This window comes from Tenrec ecaudatus, chromosome 2, assembly GCF_050624435.1.
Source record: "Tenrec ecaudatus isolate mTenEca1 chromosome 2, mTenEca1.hap1, whole genome shotgun sequence".
Taxonomy (NCBI): Eukaryota; Metazoa; Chordata; class Mammalia; order Afrosoricida; family Tenrecidae; genus Tenrec; species Tenrec ecaudatus.
The window spans coordinates 105,549,270-105,569,482 of record NC_134531.1 but is presented as its reverse complement, the minus strand read 5'-3'; the positions used below and the strand labels follow the sequence as shown (position 1 = coordinate 105,569,482).

The 20,213-nt window shown below is 37.6% G+C and overlaps 1 pseudogene; it reads right to left on the bottom strand.

Annotated features, from left to right (window-relative positions):
* Positions 1-18,661: 18,661 nt before the first annotated feature.
* Positions 18,662-19,092, bottom strand: LOC142440923 (small ribosomal subunit protein eS12-like; annotated as a pseudogene).
* Between the last annotated feature and the right edge of the window lie 1,121 nt (positions 19,093-20,213).

The following is a 20,213-nucleotide window of genomic DNA, read 5'->3' as shown; positions in this document are numbered from 1 at the left end:
CTGTCCCCAGGGAGGAGGTAATATGTAGATCCTTGTAATTGGTTCCTCCTTTCCACCCTACCCTCCCTCTACCCTCCCAGTATTGCCACTATCACCACTGGTCCTGAAGGGATCATCTCCTTGGATTCCCTGTGTTTCCAGTTCCTATCTGTACCAGTGTACATCCTCTGGCCTAGTCATATTTGGAAGGTAGAATTGAGATCATGATAGCAGGGTCGGGGGATTGAAAGGAATCATTTAGAAGCTAGGGGAAAATTGTATGTTTCATCATTGCTACACTGCACCCTGACTGGCTCATCTCCTCCCCAAGACCCTTCCATAAGGGGATGTCCAATTACCTACATATGGGCTTTGGGTCTCTACCTCACACTCCTCCCCACTCATTCATAATGATATGACTTTTTGTTCTGATGATGCCTGATCCTTTCGACACCTCGTGATCACACAGGATGGTGTGTTTTATCCATGTGGACTTTGTTGCTTCTGAGTTAGATGGCTATTTGTTTACCTTCAAGTCTTTAAGACCCAAGGTACTATATCTTTTGATAGCCAGGCACCATCAGCTTTCTTCACCACATTTGCTTATGCACCCATTTGTCTTCAGTGATCTTATCGGGAGGTGAGCACACAATGATATGATTTTTTGTCTTTGATGCAGCACAGGCTATTTATATCCCTGGTGTGTGGTCAGAGAAGATTACCCTGAGACTTAATCCATATGAATCCCCCCCTCTCTCTTTCCCCTAAGAAATAACTTTAAAATGGGTCAAAAGGGAGATCAGATGATAGACATTGCATTTTAACCTGATTGCAACGGGCATGATTGACTTTATAATGCTCTCTGTGTCTGATAACTAATTGGGCATTATCTAGTTTGTTTACCACATTTTGCATGATCTCTTCATGAAGGTGAGTATCAAGCAGTGACATGTCATAAGAACTAATTTTTCTTAGGTTGAGGTTAGAATTAAGTGCTAGCCTCAAATCCATTCATATATCTGTGGTTTATAGATGTATCTTGTTTACTTTAGAGATTCCTTATCATTTTGTGACAGAGAACATTATCAATCATCCCCCTAGGGCATAAGGTTATTCATTAATTTAGTTAATTGTATAGAATTTGCAACACTGTTGAGAAAAGGAAATTATATGAGTATATATGAACTGTAATACACAAATTGTTGACTTGTACAGATTAAACTCCTAAGTGACTGAACACCATATACACAAACAATAAGTGATGAGGCTGGGGTGGAGACCAGTTCACATAGTAATGCTTCCACATAAGGCCCTTCTGTTGTGACTTATGAAGGATGCTGTGCACCTAGAAAGAAAAGAGTTTAAGGTCACAGTAGCACATGGCCTGGGTCAAAAGGCTGCCTAGAAGCCATCTCAAAAGTATCCAATTCGTTATGTAGTACCAGCCGTATCCTTTGGCCATGTCCTGCGTTATCCAATATGCTCCCATAGAATCTTTCAATCTAAAACTTGAGGATTGATTTTTTTCTTGAGTTTTTTAAGTTTAAGGTATGATTGTATTATTGTGTTTATTTTGTTTTCTTAATAACTCCAGGTTCTTGCTCATTTCTTTATCATATTTTACTTTGTCTTCTCAAGCTACTCTGAATTTTTTCCCATGAGACTTAGCTACTCTACAACAAAGAACAAGTTTCAGACTCTCTTTTGACATCCATTTTGACCTTTTCTTTCCCTCCTATCTTTTTAACAACCTTTTTGTTTTCTTAATATGAGGCTCTTCATGTCATCCTACAGCTCCTTGGGTCTTCTGTCACTAGTTTATGATGTTTCAAATCTGTTCTTGAGATGTTCTCAAAATTCACATGGTATTCTTGCTGGCATGGACTCGTTTAATTTTCTTTACCTTCAACATGACTGTGCCGATACCTATGAGGCATTGATATTCTGATCCACAGGAGGCCACTGGCTTCATTTGAACTGCTGATATTAAACTTCTCCATCGTCTCTTCCCACAGTTGTAGTCAATTTGATTTCTGTGTATTCCATCTGGAGAAGACCATGGGCGTAATCACATTTCGTGATGTTAAAAGAGGTGCTTGTGATGACAAAGTTACTGGTCTTGAAAATATCTAGCACGTGAACTCCAGCTTCAAGCCTATTCCAAAGGCCATACTTTTCAACTGCTGTTCCTTCCTCTTTGTTTCTAACTGTTTTATTACAATTACCAATAACTATCAATGCATTTTGATTGCATGCTTGATCAACTTCTGACTGAAGCTACTGGTTGAATTCTTCGATTTCTTCGTCACTAGGTTGAGTGTTTACTTCATCAATTTCTGTAATAATTATATTGACTGAATTTCCTTGTGAAGATATATATATTATCATATTACAAACAACAGTGTACTTTCAGCTCTCAAAATGTCCTTTGTCATGACCAATGTAATGCCATGTCTCTAGATTGTGTCATTCCTTGAATAGTAAACGATATGATTTTCTTATTAAAAATGGCCAAATCCTGTACCATTTCAACTCACAAACACTTAGGATCATGATCTTTATGCATTCCATTTTATTTCTGACTTCCAATTGTCCTATTTGATACATTGTGCATTCCAAGTTATAATTATTAATAGATATTTACAGCTGCTTCTTCTCTTTTTGAGTCAGGCTCCATCACCAAATCCAAGTCCTGATGTCTCTACCACCAGACTGCACCCCATGTATATGTGTGTTAGTCTGGGTACTTTAGAGAAACAAATCCACAAAAACTCATCTATAAGAGAGAGTTTAATAAGACGGTTAAGTGCACATCAAGAAAATAGCCCAACCCAGTGCTGCCCAAGCCCACAAGTCCAACATTGACCCATATGACTGACACTAATCCACAAAGTCCTCCTCCATCTCACAAAACAGATGCAATGATGCCCACTGCAGGAGGAAAGCTGAATCAGTGAATGTGTAAGCATCTCAGTGCTGGTAGGGGTCTCCACATGGCTGCTCCAGCACCCAGGGCTGCATCTGGGTAGGTCCATGTGGCTTCTCTTTGGGGATGTCTTGCAGGAAGTGAACCTTGCCAGCCGAAGCAGGAAGTTGGCTAAGGCTGCTGCACCATGATCTGACCATCACAAAGCAAGAGACCTGAGAACATGATAGGCTAGGCTCACTGAGCCATTTATCCCTCTGCCCTTCAATTTAACCACATGTGTTTATTGGCCAGGTGGCACAATAAACTACATCAATATCTTTACAGTCCATTCTAATTTGAAAAGGCAGTGCTCTCTCAGTCATCTTTTGAGTACTTCTGACCTGAAGGATTTACCTTCCGGCAGTATTTCTGATAATGTTCTGCTTTCATCTGCAATGTTGTCTGTGGCTAATTTCTTTGAAGTGGTCAGCCTACTCCTTCGTAGGCTGTTCTTAGTTTGGAAATCTTATTGAAACCTGCTCACATTGGGTGAGCCTGCTGGTGTTTGAAATACTAGGGGAATAGCTCTGGCACCACAGCAGCATAATAGCCACTAAAGTATGCCAATCATTTTAACATATTAAAAAGAATTTTTCAATAATCACTACATTTTACAATATTTTCTCCTTCTGTGTACTCTTTATTATTAGTTCTCCATTTCACACTCCACCCTCCCTTTACATATCCTCAAGAAACTATTAAATTAGTTAATGTATCTGTGGATGACACACACACACACACACACACACAAACACACGAACAACCTAAGTCAAAAGATAAAAGACAATAAAACCTAGAACAAATTTAAAATGCATTTAATGGGAGAACAGATAACATGGTGCTATTGCCAGGCACTCTCTGACTGAGAGGCTGTCCATGTGCCTGGTTGAACATCAGAGGGGATTCACCAGAGGCTTAATCCAGGTGGGGGCTCTAAGATGGACTTGGGGCTCTCACTCATTCTAGACTTCTAAATTAGGGCTTAGAATATAACCTTGGTCACCATTCCCTTTTCAGGTTTTGGATTTGATTATTCACAATCTGTGGACCCCACAGGCTTGTCTCCTCCTTCCACGTGTGTTTCACTGCCGCTTTATTTCCATGGCTGCTTGTTGTAAGGCAAGGCTAGAAGATGCCAGATGCGAATGTTTCTGACTTGTTAGTGCCATCTTATTCTGCAGCACACTTTGACCTCGTTCCCATATCTTCAGTAATCTTTTCATAAGGGCTAGTATCTGGTAGAGTCTATTTCACTTCATTCTGGATGCCTTGTACACTACTTATGATCCTCTCATAAAAGAAGCTAAAATAAGAATAATTGCTCCAAAGTTTGGTTGGGGGAAATCAGCTGAAAAGAGGGGGTTTTTCTGATGCAATGGTCTATGAAATTCGGTCTCACTAAATTCATCAATATCAATACCATCAATTATACTTCTCTAGGTGCTCAATAGATACTCAGTCATACTCCCTTCCAATTTGTGTTTATAGATTTTACATTGCTTAACTTTAACAAGCTAAAGAGGTAAGTAAAATTGAAATCTAACCCACACCTTTTGGGTCAAGGTATATATCACAGATCGAAACTAAGTCTGCCTGGATATATTCATGCAAAATTGTCATTGAGTTACCAATGTATGATGCTTGATTACAAAAAAAGAATTAATTAATTAATTGCCGAAAGCATTGAAGCCAGCAATGCACCATTAACTAATGTCACTAATTTAAGGTTCTCTCCAAAGAAAGCATTTTAATTCAAAATACTCTTTTGTTTATCCCAGTTTTCTTACATCTTGGGTTGGCAAGTATGGGGCACATTTCAGTGAATCAGCATTAGAGAGAGTGCTCTTGTTGCTGGTAGTCCCCATCAGGTTGTTCCAATGAACAACAGCTCCACATGTAACGGAGAATGGCTCCCTGGGGGTTTTGCTACTGTTGTGTTTATAGAAGTAGATCACTGTGTCTTTCTCCCATGGAGTTCCTGGCTGGGTTCAGACCACCAACCTGCAGGTAATAGTTGTATGCCTAACCATTGCACTATCCATCTGCCATATTCCCAAAAAAAGCAATATCTTGTCCTTATGATGATATTAAATTTCTATTGCTTAATCCTTTATCTCCTATTTTAATTACACTGGAACTGTATATAAAAGAGAGTCTCAGTGACTCTTACTTAATGTATATAAAATAGCTCATATAAAGCAGAGAACTTAAATGGTTATTAGAACAGGAATTAACTGATAAATCCAAGCTTTGATCAACTATTAATATGCATCTCTACTCGTAATTGTATATGGTTAATGAAGAAATCCATTATACATCCCGAAAACCATGTTTTCTTAAAATTTGGTGATATTCCATGCAATTATTCTGACGTTGCTGACATGAAACCTACATGCCACAGAAACAGCCCTGCTGTACTAGGAAGTGAAGCTCTGGGCTCCTAAGAGCAAGTTCTGCAGTTCAAACGCATCCGCTTCTGTGGGAGAAAGATGAGGCTCTGTGCTCTGGTCATCACGTGAAATCTCTGAAGCTCCAAGGAGCAGTTTTCCTCTGGCCTGAAAAGCCACCATGAGTCATGGTGGCCTGAGTGGTGGTGTTTTGGGTGAAGAGTAAGATGGGCATGAATGAAGGACAAGATAATGAAAAATGTATCAGTCCACAGGAGAGAAAGGAGAAAGGAAATTGAGTGCATTTTCAGATTAAAATGCATATTTTTAAGCAGGATATTTCAACAAAGGACTATTGTGGTGCTGTGTGTTGGGTAGTGTGTTGCTAAAGACAAGGTCAAATTCACATTCTGCTTTGAGAGAGAAGATCAGGCTGAGTGCCCCTGTAAAAATTATGTCTCAAAATTTTATTTAGGGTCACTATGAGTCTAAATTGATTCAATGGAAATGTTTGTTTATTACTCAGGAAAAAAAAGATTTCTTAAATTTTCATGAAAATTGACCGGCCAATCTGTATCAAAGATTTCATTTAGAATCTAGATGGAATTGAATCAATCTAAAAGAAGCCTAGTTTGATTGCAATAGACTTTGCTTCAAAGGTGGGAAGTACTTCTATTGTTAGTCCACACATCAATCACAAAACTAGCAACCTGTGCCAGTTACTTGCAAACATGGGTAGCTAACAACAATTGTTTTTGACCAAAGGCCTGCACGTATTTCACCCGTGTTCAAGAATTTGAGAGGATCAGCCGATCACAACTGTCATGGTTCCACCTTCTCCCACTCAAGCAAGGGGCTAGTCTGAAGAAAGGGCACTGGCTACTCAGGACTAGTGGTGTCATTATGGAGACTTCAGGAGTGTAGACGGCACCAGTGGGATTGTCAGAGGGGATTACACCATGATGACTGCCTATATGCTTTGTGTGTGTGCGGTATTTCTACAGAAATTTATCATATTAAATTAAAAATTCCATATTTCGTTACAATAGCAAAACCATTTTCATGCTCCAAATCATGTAGTTTCATCTTCAGGCACTACAAGTATGTGCTGCTTTTTTCCTTGCTTCTAGTGTTTTCATAATCATTGATTATCTAAAATGTTCTGATGTGTTAGCCATAATATTAGGGTATTTATTATTATTTGTGAATCACTCTATATTTTAAATAGGGAAGTCATTTTTAAAGAGAAATAAAAATCAAAATCAGAAAATATTTCTGCTCAGATACTCATAATGTAACTACTGATGTCATAATTTAGATTTCAGAAAACAAATTTATTGTCGATATATATATATGTAATCTAAGAAATGTTACACATAAGCTACAAATACATTTTTCACAAGCTATTCTATGATTAAACTTGATAATACATTTTGCTTATTCTATACTTTAATTTTATATGGATCCAAAATCAATGACTAAGGAAGCAGCAGTCAAGAAATTAACCAATATTACATTAGGCAAATCTGCTGCAAAAGACCTCTTCATGGTGTTAAAAACAAAAACAACATATTGAATACTAAGGTACATGGAACCCACGCCATGAACGCTCACATGTCCTCTTACGCATATGATAGCTGCACAATGAATAATGAAGGCTGAAAAGGAGTGGATATCATTGAATTATGGTGCCGGCAAAGAATATTAACTATCTGATAAATGCAAGAAAAACAAAGGAGAGGGTCAACGAAAGAATAAGGAATTCTCTCAGGAAGGCAGATTGTCACAAGATCTGCAGCAGTGAGTTCAAATATGGCAGTGTCTTGGAGGACGGCACAGGGCTGGAAAGTGTTTCATTCTCTTCGACGGGCTGGATCCGCATCAAAGCCCGGGTGACACAGGGAGTCAGGACACTGAGTGATGCACACCCTAATGACATCGCCGCCACAGATGAGAGAGTAGAGGGAGGTTGCTGAGTAGCCCAAATGTCCCATTGAACATGTTCTTCCATGAGTTGATTATGCAGAATAATTGGCAGTTTTATATCTATATCTATATATAGAATTATCTTAATCAAAATATAATGGGAGAAAGAATATTTATAAAGGGATTTTCCTATTTTTACACTAAAATATTTTTGAATCTCTAGAGTAAAAGTACAAAAATAGTCATAATCCAGAGACTAAAAATTAACTTTGGCTGTTTCCAACATTCTTCAGTAGAAAAAATTCAGAAAAGCATGTCATATAGATCTAATAAAAAGTGAACTTCTTGCGGAATTTTTTTCCCCAATCACATGTCTTTCAGTTTGTCTTACTGTGGTAGCTAGTGTGTTGCAGTGATGCTGGAAGCTATGTCACAGATATTTCAAACACCACCAATCAAAGAAAGTGAATAAGTTTCAGGGACGCTTGCAGATTACAAAGGACTCACCTGCAGACTGAAAATCTTGAGTATAACTTTGAAGCATTGTCAGACACTGAAGACCAAATGAATGCAAGCAGAACATTGTCAGAGGCAGTGGCAGTGGATGTGTCCCTTGAGTTCCAGGGCTCTCAAAATGTGACTGAGGAGCAGGTACTTTCTTAGAGTTGAGTCTAACATGGTCGTGTAAATGGAGTAAAGCCTTTGGGAATGGACCATTCGGGATCATCATTTGCTGATATGACTCAAGGTATGAAACAGCTTCAAAATTCAAATAATCAAAATTTGGAATGTGTGAAGTATGAATTTAGGAAAATTAGAAGTCATCAAAATGTAAGGAAATGAAAATATTGATATCTTAAATATTAGTGAGCTGACATCAACTGGTATTGGACATAATGAATAAAAAATTATATGATTTACAATGCCATAAATAACACAATCAAGAGGAGTGGCATATCCTCCTTCAAGGAAATCCAATCAGTACAACTATTAATCAAATTTGTGCACCAACCTCTAAAGCTAGTGATTCAGAAATTAAACTCCACCAATATCTGTGGTCATAAATTGGTCAAACAGGCAATCAATCAGAATGCATCGATAATTATTGATGATTTTAATGCAAAATTTGGAGACAAATAGGAAGAATCAGTAGTTGGAAAATAGTAACTTGATAATAGAAACAAAATGGAGATCGTATGTTAGAATTTTGCAAGACCAATGACTTGTTCAAAGAAAATACCGTTTTTCAGCCACACAAAGGGGTCTGTCCACAGGGACTTCTCCAGATGGAATACACAGAAATCAAAATGGCTATATCTGTAGGAAGAGAAGATGGAGAAGGTCAATATCAGTAGCTAACATCTGCCTAGTGGTTGACTATAAAAGAACATCAATTGCTCATTTGTAAGTTAAAATTAAAGATGAAGAAATCTAACAAAAGTATGCAGGAGTAAAAGTACAGCCCTTAGTCTATCACAGCTACATTCCCAGAACATCTCCAGGATAGATTTGAAGCACTGGACACTAGAGGCAGAAGGCCAAACGAGCTGTGAGAGTACAGCAAGAGCACCATGCGTGAAGGAAACAAAAGGTAATTCAAAAGACAAGAAAGAAGAAAAAGATCAAAGTGGATCCAAGAAGAAACTCTGAAACTTGCTCTTAATCGTAGAGCAGTTAAAAAAAATGGGAAAATGATGAAATTAAAAAGCCGGATAAAAAATTCCAAAGGGTATCTTGAGGGGACAAAGTCTAAAATTATGAGATGTACAAAAACCTAAAATTAGAAAGCCAAAATGAAACACACCCAGTATATCATAAACTGAAAGAACTGGAGAAATAATCAAGCCCCAAGAAAGATTGGGCAAAATACTGAATGATACAGAAAGCTTTAAAAGAAGTTAGAAACCATACACGGAATTTCTGTTCCAAACAGACCCAGTCAATATTTCATTCACCGTTTCAGGAGGTAGAATATGAGTGAGAGCCAATGGGGACGAAGGAAGCATTCCAAACTGCACTGAAATCATGGGCTCCAGGAATACAAGACCAGGAAATGATGGAAATGCTCCAGTAAGCCGAGGAAGCCTGGATGTGCTCGCTAGTCCATGCCAAGAAATGTTGTAGTCAGCTACTTGGCAAACTGACTGGAAGAGATCCGTATTTGTGTCCATTCAGAAGAAAGATGACCCAAGAGAATGCCCCAAATATAAAACAATATCATCGATATCAGACCCAACAACATTATTGCTTAAGACTACTCTGCAACAGTTGCCGCAGTGCATTGTCAGTCAGGTGCCAGATATCGGGCCGTATACAGCAGAGGACTTGGAACACTGCTGCTGGAACCTGCCCCAAAGCAGAGAATACCAGAAAGAATTTTACATGTGTTTTACTGACCATGCCAAGACATTCAACTGTGTGAATCATGATAAACAATGGATACCTGGAGAAGGATGGGAATTCGAGAACACGTCATGGTGGTCATGTTGAACCAGGTATCTGAATCAAGACGCAGCTGCACAGGGGCTGCTACATGGTTTAAAATCAGGAAAAGCGTGTTTCACAGTTTAAGCCTCTCATAAACTTGTTCAGTTTGTATGCTGAGAAAATAATCAGAGAGGCCGGCTTATGAAGTTGACACAACCACGCTTGCTGAACGTGAGAAGGAATTGAAGCACTTGCTGATTAAGTGCAGTCTTCAGTGTGGATTACAACTCCAGGCAAAAAAGTCCCACATCCCTAAGACCAGACCAAATGGTAACATTACAATAAATAGAGCAAAGTTTGATGTTGTCAAGAATTTCGTATTGTTTGGATCCACAATCAATGCCCATGGAAGCAGCAGTCATGGTAGCAAACGATGAGTGGAATTAGAGAAATCTGCTGCGCAAAGTTTCCTTAGAGAATTGAAGAATGTGGTTGCTTCTTTGAGAACTATGATGTACCTCACACGAGCCATGGTATTTTCAACTTCCTCAAACGAATGCAAAACTTGCTTATTCAGTAAAGAACACAGAAGAATCGATGCATTTTCATTGTGGTGCTGACGAAGAATATTGACAGTATCATGGACTGCCAAAAGGACAAACAAGTCTTGGAAGAAACAAGGATTGGAGAAATAAGGCTAGCAAGACGGTGATTTACATATTTTTGGCATTTCGTCAGAGGAGACGAGTCCTCGAAGAAGGACAGCGTGCCTGGTCAAATGGAGGAGCAGTGAAAACTAGGAAGGCCCGCCACGGGACAGAGTGGGACAGAGACTGCAATCATGTGTGCCACCTACGAACAACTGTTAGGTTGACGCAAGGCCAGCTAGTCTTTCTCTGTTTTGGTCCTACGGTCACTGTAGGTAGGAACTGACTTCTTAGGAATTTTTATTCCGAAGAAAATACATTTTCAATATTGTATTCTTTGCTAGAGCCTAGAACAGGCAGTGTTAAAATAAAGGTTCAATTTTTTTTATTAAAACATTATCTTTGAAGGAAGAGTGGAACTTCTTTCTCAAGACGGATAGCCTCCTTTACATAACACAAAGGGTTAAACAAGAGAAGGTGCACCACGCCAGCCAAGATGTCTGAAGAACAAGCTGCCTTCAGTGGGCTGATTTAGGAACAGATGCAGGATCGATTACTTCACATGACAGCTTTACAGATGTTAGTCCCACTGCGTTTTCTTAGAACCAGTGGCACTGTAGTTTTCTTCTCGTATCCTCTTACTGTTTATTCACGTTACTTTCTCAATCCTCTTCAGGATTATTGAAAGATGTAACAGTAGCCCCCTGATTACTGTAATAGACAAAGTATCATAACTTTTCATTTCCCCCTACATATTTGAAGAAGAGACGGTGTGAAGCACATGAATCCCCTTTCTAATTCACTGCTTTGTAAGTGAAATGTTGCTGCCATGAGGGCTGCAGATGTGCACAATTGGTTAGTTGGATCTTCTGGGTTCCTTAATTTCCTTGTTATATTTCAATAAAAAGCAGCAACTTACTTTCAAAATTAAACAGTTATCTTTCATTAGAAATATATTTTCCTGCCTTTATTTTAAAATGATATCTATATACTCATTTTCTTATCACCCTTTAAAGCACCACTTGTCTTTATACCGATTACATGATAGAATTTAGAAGTAGAGACTCTTCATTATTGCCTTTTAATGATCAGTGACTGTCCTAAAACATACCCTAGTGGCACAGTGGTGTAAGGCTTGGGCTGCCAACCCTATCAGCTAATTCACAATAAAAAGACAAGGCAGCCTGGTCCTATCAAGACTTTTAGTCTGAGAACCCACAAGGGGCAGTCCTACTTTGTCCTATGAGGTCACCATGAGTCCCTATTGACTCAATAGCAGTGGGGTTTTGATTTGGTTATTTTCTGAACTCTCATTGGGAAGCAGCAAGGAGTAGCCTCATACTTGACTTCCTCCGGCTTCCTCATTGCAATGAAGCAGAGGCCAAAGATGCCTTATCAACCCATTCTGGCACCAACTTTTTCTCTGGGTTTAATAATTCTTTAAATAGGCACATAGAATGTAAAGACAATATTCACCATTACGGAGGTTTATTAGTAAAATTAATAGATTACCTGACAACTAGGATCAGAATACATTATGGATACATCATTGATCCACAGCAAAATCTCTCCTTAGACATCAGCCAAGTCATTCTGTAGTGCTAAACCCCTTGCCACATTGTCCCACCATAGGACAGAAAGCCAGGTACTTTTTGCCTTGGTGTCTCATAGTCTGGGCATTGCTCCGCAGTTCTGAGGGTCTCTGCTTTAACCTCTGGTGTCTCCGGTCTCGGCCTTCTTTACTTTGACAGTTTCCATCTGACATGTGCCACACTTTCAATAATCCAGGGAATTCTTCCCCTTCCAGTTTAGATGGCTCGTTGCTTTAGCCACAGGTTGGTGTTGTTAGGTGCCAACCATTCAGCTCTAACCCATCGCTACCCTATCCACAGCAGGACAAAACACTCCGTGTTCCTTTACAATCCTCACAATTGTATGCTGAGCCCATTGATGCAGTCACTAGGCCCGTCCTTCTCATTCAGGGCCTTGCTCTTTGCCGCCAGCCCTCCACTTTATGAAACATGATGTCTTTCTCCAGGGGTGGCTCTCTCCTGACAATATATCCAAAGTATGTAAGAACAAGTCTTGACACCCTTCCTTCTAAGAAGCATTCCGGCCTTACTTCTTCCAATACAGATTGGTTTTTCTTATTAGCAGTTTCTATTCAATGTTCTCCAGCACCAAAATTCGAATGCATCTATTCCTTTATGGTCTTCCTTATTCAATGACCAATTTTCAAATGCACAAGATGCCATGGAGATGGCTTGAGGCATGCATACCTTAGTCCTAAAAGTAACAGCCATGTTCTTCAATACTCTAGCGAGGCCTTTGTGCAATACATTTACCTAATGCAATACCTCACTTGATCTCTTGACTGCTGCTTCTACGGACATTGATTGTGGATCCAAGTAAGACAAAATCCTTGGCAACTTCAACATTTTTCTCCATTTCGCATGATGCTACCTATTGTTTCCCTTGTGAGGATGTTGGTCTTCCTTGCACTGAGCTGCAATCCCTACTGAAAGCTACAACCCATAATCTTCATCAGCAAAAGCTCCAAGTCCTTCTTACTTTCAGCAAGCAAGGGTGTGTCATCTGCATCCACGGGTTAAGAAGCCTTCCTCCAGTCTTGATGCCACACTCTTCTTCATATAATCCAGCTTCTCTGACGATTCTCTCAGCATATAGATTTCCCTGTTATGGTGAGAGGATACAAACCGGAAGGAAGCACACCATGCCTGATTTTAAACAATGCACCATTTCCTTGTTCTGTTTGTACAACTGCTTGAATGGCGCTTGAATGGCAAGTAAAACTGACCAATCGTGTTATGTGAACTCTATTTGCGTTGCCCCACACAAACATTTGATACAAGTTACAGAGAAACAGATAGAGAAATGTAAAGAAATTAAATATAAAAAAAATTTATGCCACCACAGATAGATCTTCTGTAAATGAATACCAAGATAGGCTTAGTAATTTAGCCCTATATTTAAACTGAAAGTTAAGCGTACTCAATTTATTCATAAATTTAAATGTAAAGTGGTTTATTTTTGTAATCCAAAATGTCATTTTGTTGAGTGATCAAACCCAAAATGCAGCTTGCACAAGTTGCTTTTTTTCTTCCCCTCTAAAATCTAGACTTTTCAACTCTATTGCCTTGAAATTGATGGCCTCAATTCTCCACTTGCCTTGTAACCCTGCTGGAGCTGATATCAGCATGATGCTCCTTGAAAGCAGAAGCGTGATGCTTAAATTAAGCCCTGTGATGGTGCAGAACAAGTCATATATTTAGGTGAATCTGTTTCTCGGGTGAATAAGATATCTTGACATGTCAATGGAATATGAAACTCAATTTCACAAGATTTTTCTAGTGCCAAAAGAGATTTAAGTAGAGCTATCACTTTTAGTCTTAACAGAAAGGATAAGTCTTCCTCTATAGACCTTTATATTCTTTGCTTCTAAAATTTAATTTTACCATTCCTCATAAAAGCTATCTTTCTTTAAAGCTTCCTGAATGCAAAGTTATATTTTATAGTTAGTCCATTTTCTGTTATAACTTTTAGGAGCTCTGTATCACTTACAATTATTCTATAGTTCTTCCCTCAACCCTACTTAAGAATGTCTTTATTAATCAGACAGTTTTCACAGAATTGCATTCATTAAAAGGAAAAATGGGGGTATAAGCATTCTTCAACACATAATATCTTAGGAACAATGACAAATTATTGGACAATCAGTAATTGTATTCTAGAAGAATATCTGGCTAAGTTAAAATTTAGAAAGTCAGGCCATTTCCCCCCATTTCAGAGAAATACAGTATCAAATCACACAAACATACCAGCAAACAAACAAAAAATAATGTTCTGAGGGCAATCTGAAGTTTATTAAGAAACAAGAATTTTTCAAACTAATTGAATTTTTACTGTCATGATTCTGGGTATATTGTTTATTCTGAGATCATTGTGTATTTACTAAATACTTGTACTTTCATGAGGCATCAGGAAAATTTTAAGTACCTTTTATTGTTCATTCTTTTTTTTAATATGGTAATTCTTAAGTGTCTAAAGCTAAAGGTTGTTCTTTCACTCATTACAACAAAATGTTGATCCATTTGCCTAAACTGAACTGTATCTGCTCTTTGGTTATTTTTAATTTGAACAGCAATCAACTATGAATTTCCTCAACGTGATCACTAATAATCTTAAAGGCAACTAAATCAATATGTATGCCAATAATCAGGTATTTTAAAATAATAGCAACCAATTATTATCTGAATAAATATTTGTACATTTTCCAGTATGTAGAACGTGTAGCTGTGATAGCAGGGAAACAAAAAAAATGGAATCAGTGCATTATTTGAATAATTTTTTACTTGAATCCATTCATTAGGCAGATATATTTAAGGATCCTGTTTTTTTGATTCATACAAAGACCTTCATCTCTGTGTAGAGTTTTACCCATTGAGTAGCCAGATTGTTAATTCCATGACACTGAACATCACTACTTTTTCTTTTTTTTGTCCAGTTTTCATTCCTTAGGCAGTTAAAGTTTTTATATAAGCAAGATATTTATTTATAAACATGCTTACCACTAATGTAACAATAGGGAAGAATAATAATGTTTAAAGAAAATTATACTTAAAACAAACTTGGTAGAGGTGATCGTGACCCTCCTGGTGATTTTTATGAGTATCAGGTTGAAGAAATTTTATCCTTTCCAAGTGGTTTAGTGGATTATGCACTGTGATGCTAACCACAAGTTCAGCAGTTCAAAACTACTAACTACTCAGTAGGAAAAAGATCAAGCTTTCTAGTACCATAAAGGATTTATAGTCTCATAAAACTCATAGCAACAGTTTTACTCTTATCTTATAGAGTTACTTGGGGACATAATTGTCTAGATGGCAGTGAGTTTGGCTTTGTTTTTTATTGTACAATTTGGGTTTGATCTCTACTTGCTTTTCAATTGTTACTGCTAATATTGCTAGTAGATGGGTGTACATTCTGGAAGTATTGTGAGAAAATATTTCCTAATTTCTCTGTGCACTTCCATAGCTCCTTCTCACTTTCCCACTCTAGTCATCACTATGTTTACATTAGTGTCAGAGATCCAAGAACATATGGGATGTCTTGTTTAATTTAATATTTAAATAAAAATATCTGTTATTGTAATACATACTGAGAAAAGTAAAAGAACATAGACAAGAATTTACTGACCTTGCCACACATTTTATTCCCAGTGTATTGAGGATTGGATCTTTCAGGATAGCTCAGATCACCCATCTCTCTCTTTGGGGCACACCTAAGCAAAAGTTGTTGCCTTTATTGTACTTCATAGAGAATGGTGTGGGTCAACGAAACTGCTTGGGGGATGTAAACCCAATGTTTTATGCTGTGCCACATGACTGCCTAATTCCATATTCCCGCCTAGGTTGTAGGCAGGAACGTTGTGAGGGCTTATTTTCATTCCCTTTTCACATGGCAAATACATTATGCAGCTGCATTTCATTTTATTGAATGGTCAACATAGAGAAAGTACCAGATTTCAAACACATTTATGATGAGAATTGATATAATCAATTTACTATCCTAAATCCACTGCTCATAATACTATAAATCCTTATAATTCCTATCAATAGTCTTTTTTATTTATATGCTCTCCTTTGCATATTAGTCCCCAATAGATAATTACATTATAATTAAGCTTTTGCTACATTTTATGATAATGTTTAAAGCAAGTAAAATATTCAGTTTTCTAGGATAATGTGACAAAGACCACAATGTGTATATATAAGGTATAATGCTAAAGGCATGTGCTAACATATCTGAAGATCATCCATGCTGCACTTTCCATCGGATCTTTTGCCTGTCTCAATTATTTATCATTATTGTTATGCATCTTTATTTCAACCATCTTTTTTGTATCCCAATTACGGAGCTGAGGTAATTTTAATTACACTTGCCATAGATGCTTCAATAGTTGCCTGAACAGTTGAAAAGTATTGCCTGAGTTAGTTTATATCAGATTTTGCCAAAGTTGTATCTTCATGGCTGATGTTCCTTTTTCCACTTCAAAAGAAAAAGAGAAAAGAAAGAACAGATTTCTCCACCAAAGATAAATTTGGGCTTAATACCATTCTTGGCAATATACTATTCTATCCTTTGGGTTGGATTACAATCATTATGTGATAAGTTGTGCAAAGTGACTAATGTTAAATAGCTCTTGCCTGCCAACAATTGAAAGTGATGAAACCATTTAGATTTTTGCACAAAAGATGTGAAAACAATTTGAATTGCATCCAAATGTAAACCACAGGAGAGCGATACTCTTTGTTTTACACTGATGCACAATACTCCTCATTTTCAATGAAAGAAATAATGATCAACTAATGATCTTTCAGTTGGTAGGTAGTTGTGAATATCTGATAATACTATTAGTGGACATCCTATGAGCCATGAAGCAAAGGTAGCTAGAATATAAGGGGCAATTTATATTCCAACTGAACCATGCGGTCAATTTCAACATGGTTAGATATGAAATGTCTCAACTTTGGAGTGCTTTTTAAATCAGTGGACTGTACTTTCACTGTAATTCTACATTATTGTATTATTGTTTTCCTCACTTGATTATATAAAAATAGTTTTCATCAAGGGATAAATATAGCTATCCAAATTCAATCTAAGTTTTAAGTAATTTAAGTAATACAGTCACGGGGACATTGATGTTTCCAGGTAAGAATTACTGTTGTTCGTGCAAGAGATCTTGATTGGATTCCAGGTGAACATAGCTAATGGGTAGCTATTGCCCATCTGTTAGAGGTGAAACCAGTGTTGGTATGATGCTTCATTGGTTCCAATAAAGCTTACAGAATAAATTGGAGTATCAATAAGGGGTGAGTAATTTACTTCAAAAAAATTCAGCCTAAGAAAACATAGATCACCATAGTGCGATGTGTTGTGTACAGGTTTTGATGAATCACATCTAACTCAAGGACAGTTAACAATGATAAGTAATATACCCAGGATTAAGAATAAAACAAGGATAAACCTAACCATAGAGACAAAATACCTGCACAAAGAAAACCAGAGCTCACTATACATGGCTATCAAGGCTTAACATTGTGAAAATGTTTTATACTACATAAAGAAATATATAATGCAATGCAACTTCAATCTAATTTCCAACTTCATCCTTTAAAGAATAGAAAATCTAATCACTGATTACATACGGACAGGGAACAGACCTAGGATAATCCAAGAATTCCTTAAGAAAAACAAAGCATGAGACCTCCCACTACCCAGCATGAAAGCCTATCACAAAGTTACACTAGTAGACCAATTAAACAGAGTCGAAAGCCCAGAAATAAATGCATGCACTTGTAGGCAATTGAAATTCCACAAATGGCTAAAAAAATATTAAACAAGAGAGAGTTTCTTCAACAAATGGTGCTGGTAAAATTGAATCTACATCTTCAGATTTATGACACAGGACCCATAACTCACCCCATGTCCAAAAACAAACTCAAGCTGCATATATATGTAAATCCTCATTTCTATTGGTTATATATGTTAAACAAACTCAAATTTCTATAAGATATGCATGAAAAACAAATTCAAGCTGGATCAAACCCCAAGTGTAAATCCTATAAATTCTAATAGCTATAAATATCATGAAGAAAATAAGAAAATAGGGGCAAATTTAAGGGACTTAGGGCAGGGCATAGGCATACTGCGAAATATTAAATGAAATGTATACAGTAGAAGACAAAATAAATGACTAGGACCTACTAAAATTTAAAAAATACATGCACTAAAAGGCTTCATCAAAAGAGTTAAATGAGACTTAAACTAAGAAAAAAATTCAGAAACAACACAATGGACAGAAGAGTAATCTCTAAAATCTATATCACACTTCAACACCTCAAAAACAAAACACAAAGCAAAAAATAATCCAATCAAAAAATGAACAAGGGTATGGACAGACAGTTCACTAAAAAGATATTCAAATGGGTAAAAAACACATGAACAATGCTCATATTGCTTAGCTACCTAGGATGCAAATCAAAGCAATCATGTGATATCACCTTTCACCATAATTAGAGCCCCATTTCAAAAACAAATAAGCAATAATCCGAAAACAACAAATATTTGAGAGGTTCTAGAAAAGGAATATGGACTACCTAAAACAACTAGGAGTGGAAATAACATATGGTCCAGCAATAGCTACTGATGGATATATACTCTAAAGGGTAAGAGGCATGACACACACACACACACACACACAAAAAAATAAAAGCGATATATGCACTCCCATGTTCATCGAGCACTTTTTTTTAACAATTACCAAAGTTTTATTTGCTCATTTTTTGCATTTAAAGTATTCTTCAATAACATCCTTGGCTTGAGATTCTTTTCCATAGTCCTTAACAACCACACAACTGCAACCAACCACTTTCCGGGGTTTTCCTTCTCTATCAATTTTGCAGAGGCCCACCCACTCTCCTAGTTGCTTGTTGTCATCAACCTTAATGAGGTTGATCTGGTGTTCAGCACATAGGGCCACCGCTAACTTGACATACACAGACTCATCACATAAGGATGCAAGCACACAAAGATGAGCTTGGCGCTTGTCTCAGGCTTTGGCAGCTTCGCGGATTCCACGTGCTAGGCCATCGTGGAGGAGGGCGGTCTTCAGCACCTCTTGTAACGCCGTGTTAACGTCCATTACACCTCCAGCAGCAATTCCTTCCTCGGCCATAGGGTAGGTTACGGGTGAGACAGAATCTCGAACACAACAGAGCCTATGCCTCCGCACAGCTCGGCGGGGACAGGGAAAGAGCTCACAATCATAAGAATTTGGAATCAGCCCAAAAGCCCCTAAGCAGAAGAGTAGCTTAAGAAACTTTGGTATATAAAGACAGCAGCATACTAAAAATTTAAATAAAAATGGTAAACCATGAAGCACCTCAATATATGGTTGAAGCTGGAACAGTGAAGTTAATCAATCAACAAAATACATATATTGTTTGTGACCACTACTATCAACACAGACACCAAGACAAAGACAGGTAGTGGCTCTCAGTTCATGAAGTCATTCAATCAGACCTCCCAGGCAATGTGGTGGTATGACTGTTTAACTTGTGTAACTCATTTACCAGTCCCTTGTTTGTACTTCATAAAAACTACTTCTCCAGGGATGGCCTTTTCTCCCCTGGGAAAAATTTGTCATTAGTGGGGGCATGAGATTGGACGAGATAATTCATGCAGTGTGGTAATGCCATATAGTCACCCTTATCAGGTGGACAATCTTACACTGGTGGTCAGTATACTCTGATGGAAATTCATGACCAAGAGGAGCAGTATGTGCGTTTGTCTATAAGAAGATCATCTCAGTTTTGTTGGTGGGTGGGGAGGCAGGGGAAGAAGACTTGCTCATGGAGGAGAATCTGCACTGTATTATATGGCTAATCATGGGTTTTTAGTTGAGTTTCTTTTCAGTCTTTGATGACCCACACCCCATACTATAGGCTATCTGGACTTTATATTTCATCTTCTTGAGGCATAGAGTATAATATCAAAGCCACATCAAAAGAATCTGAGTCAGAATAGCCACTAAGTAAATCAGGTTAAAATTATTTAATAACTTGTTTATTTTTAAAAATTCCACCAACATATAAATCACATATTATGCATTTCAACCATTCAATCACATTAATAAGAACTGTGTAACCATCACTACCATCAATTCCAGTATATTTCTTGGTCCTTGTACTCATTGTTAGCACCTTAATCTTGCCAGCCTCCATGTCATGTCCTTTGATTCTTCTTATACAGTTTTTGTGTCTATAAGCTTACCTAATCTGGGTTTCACTTATAGCC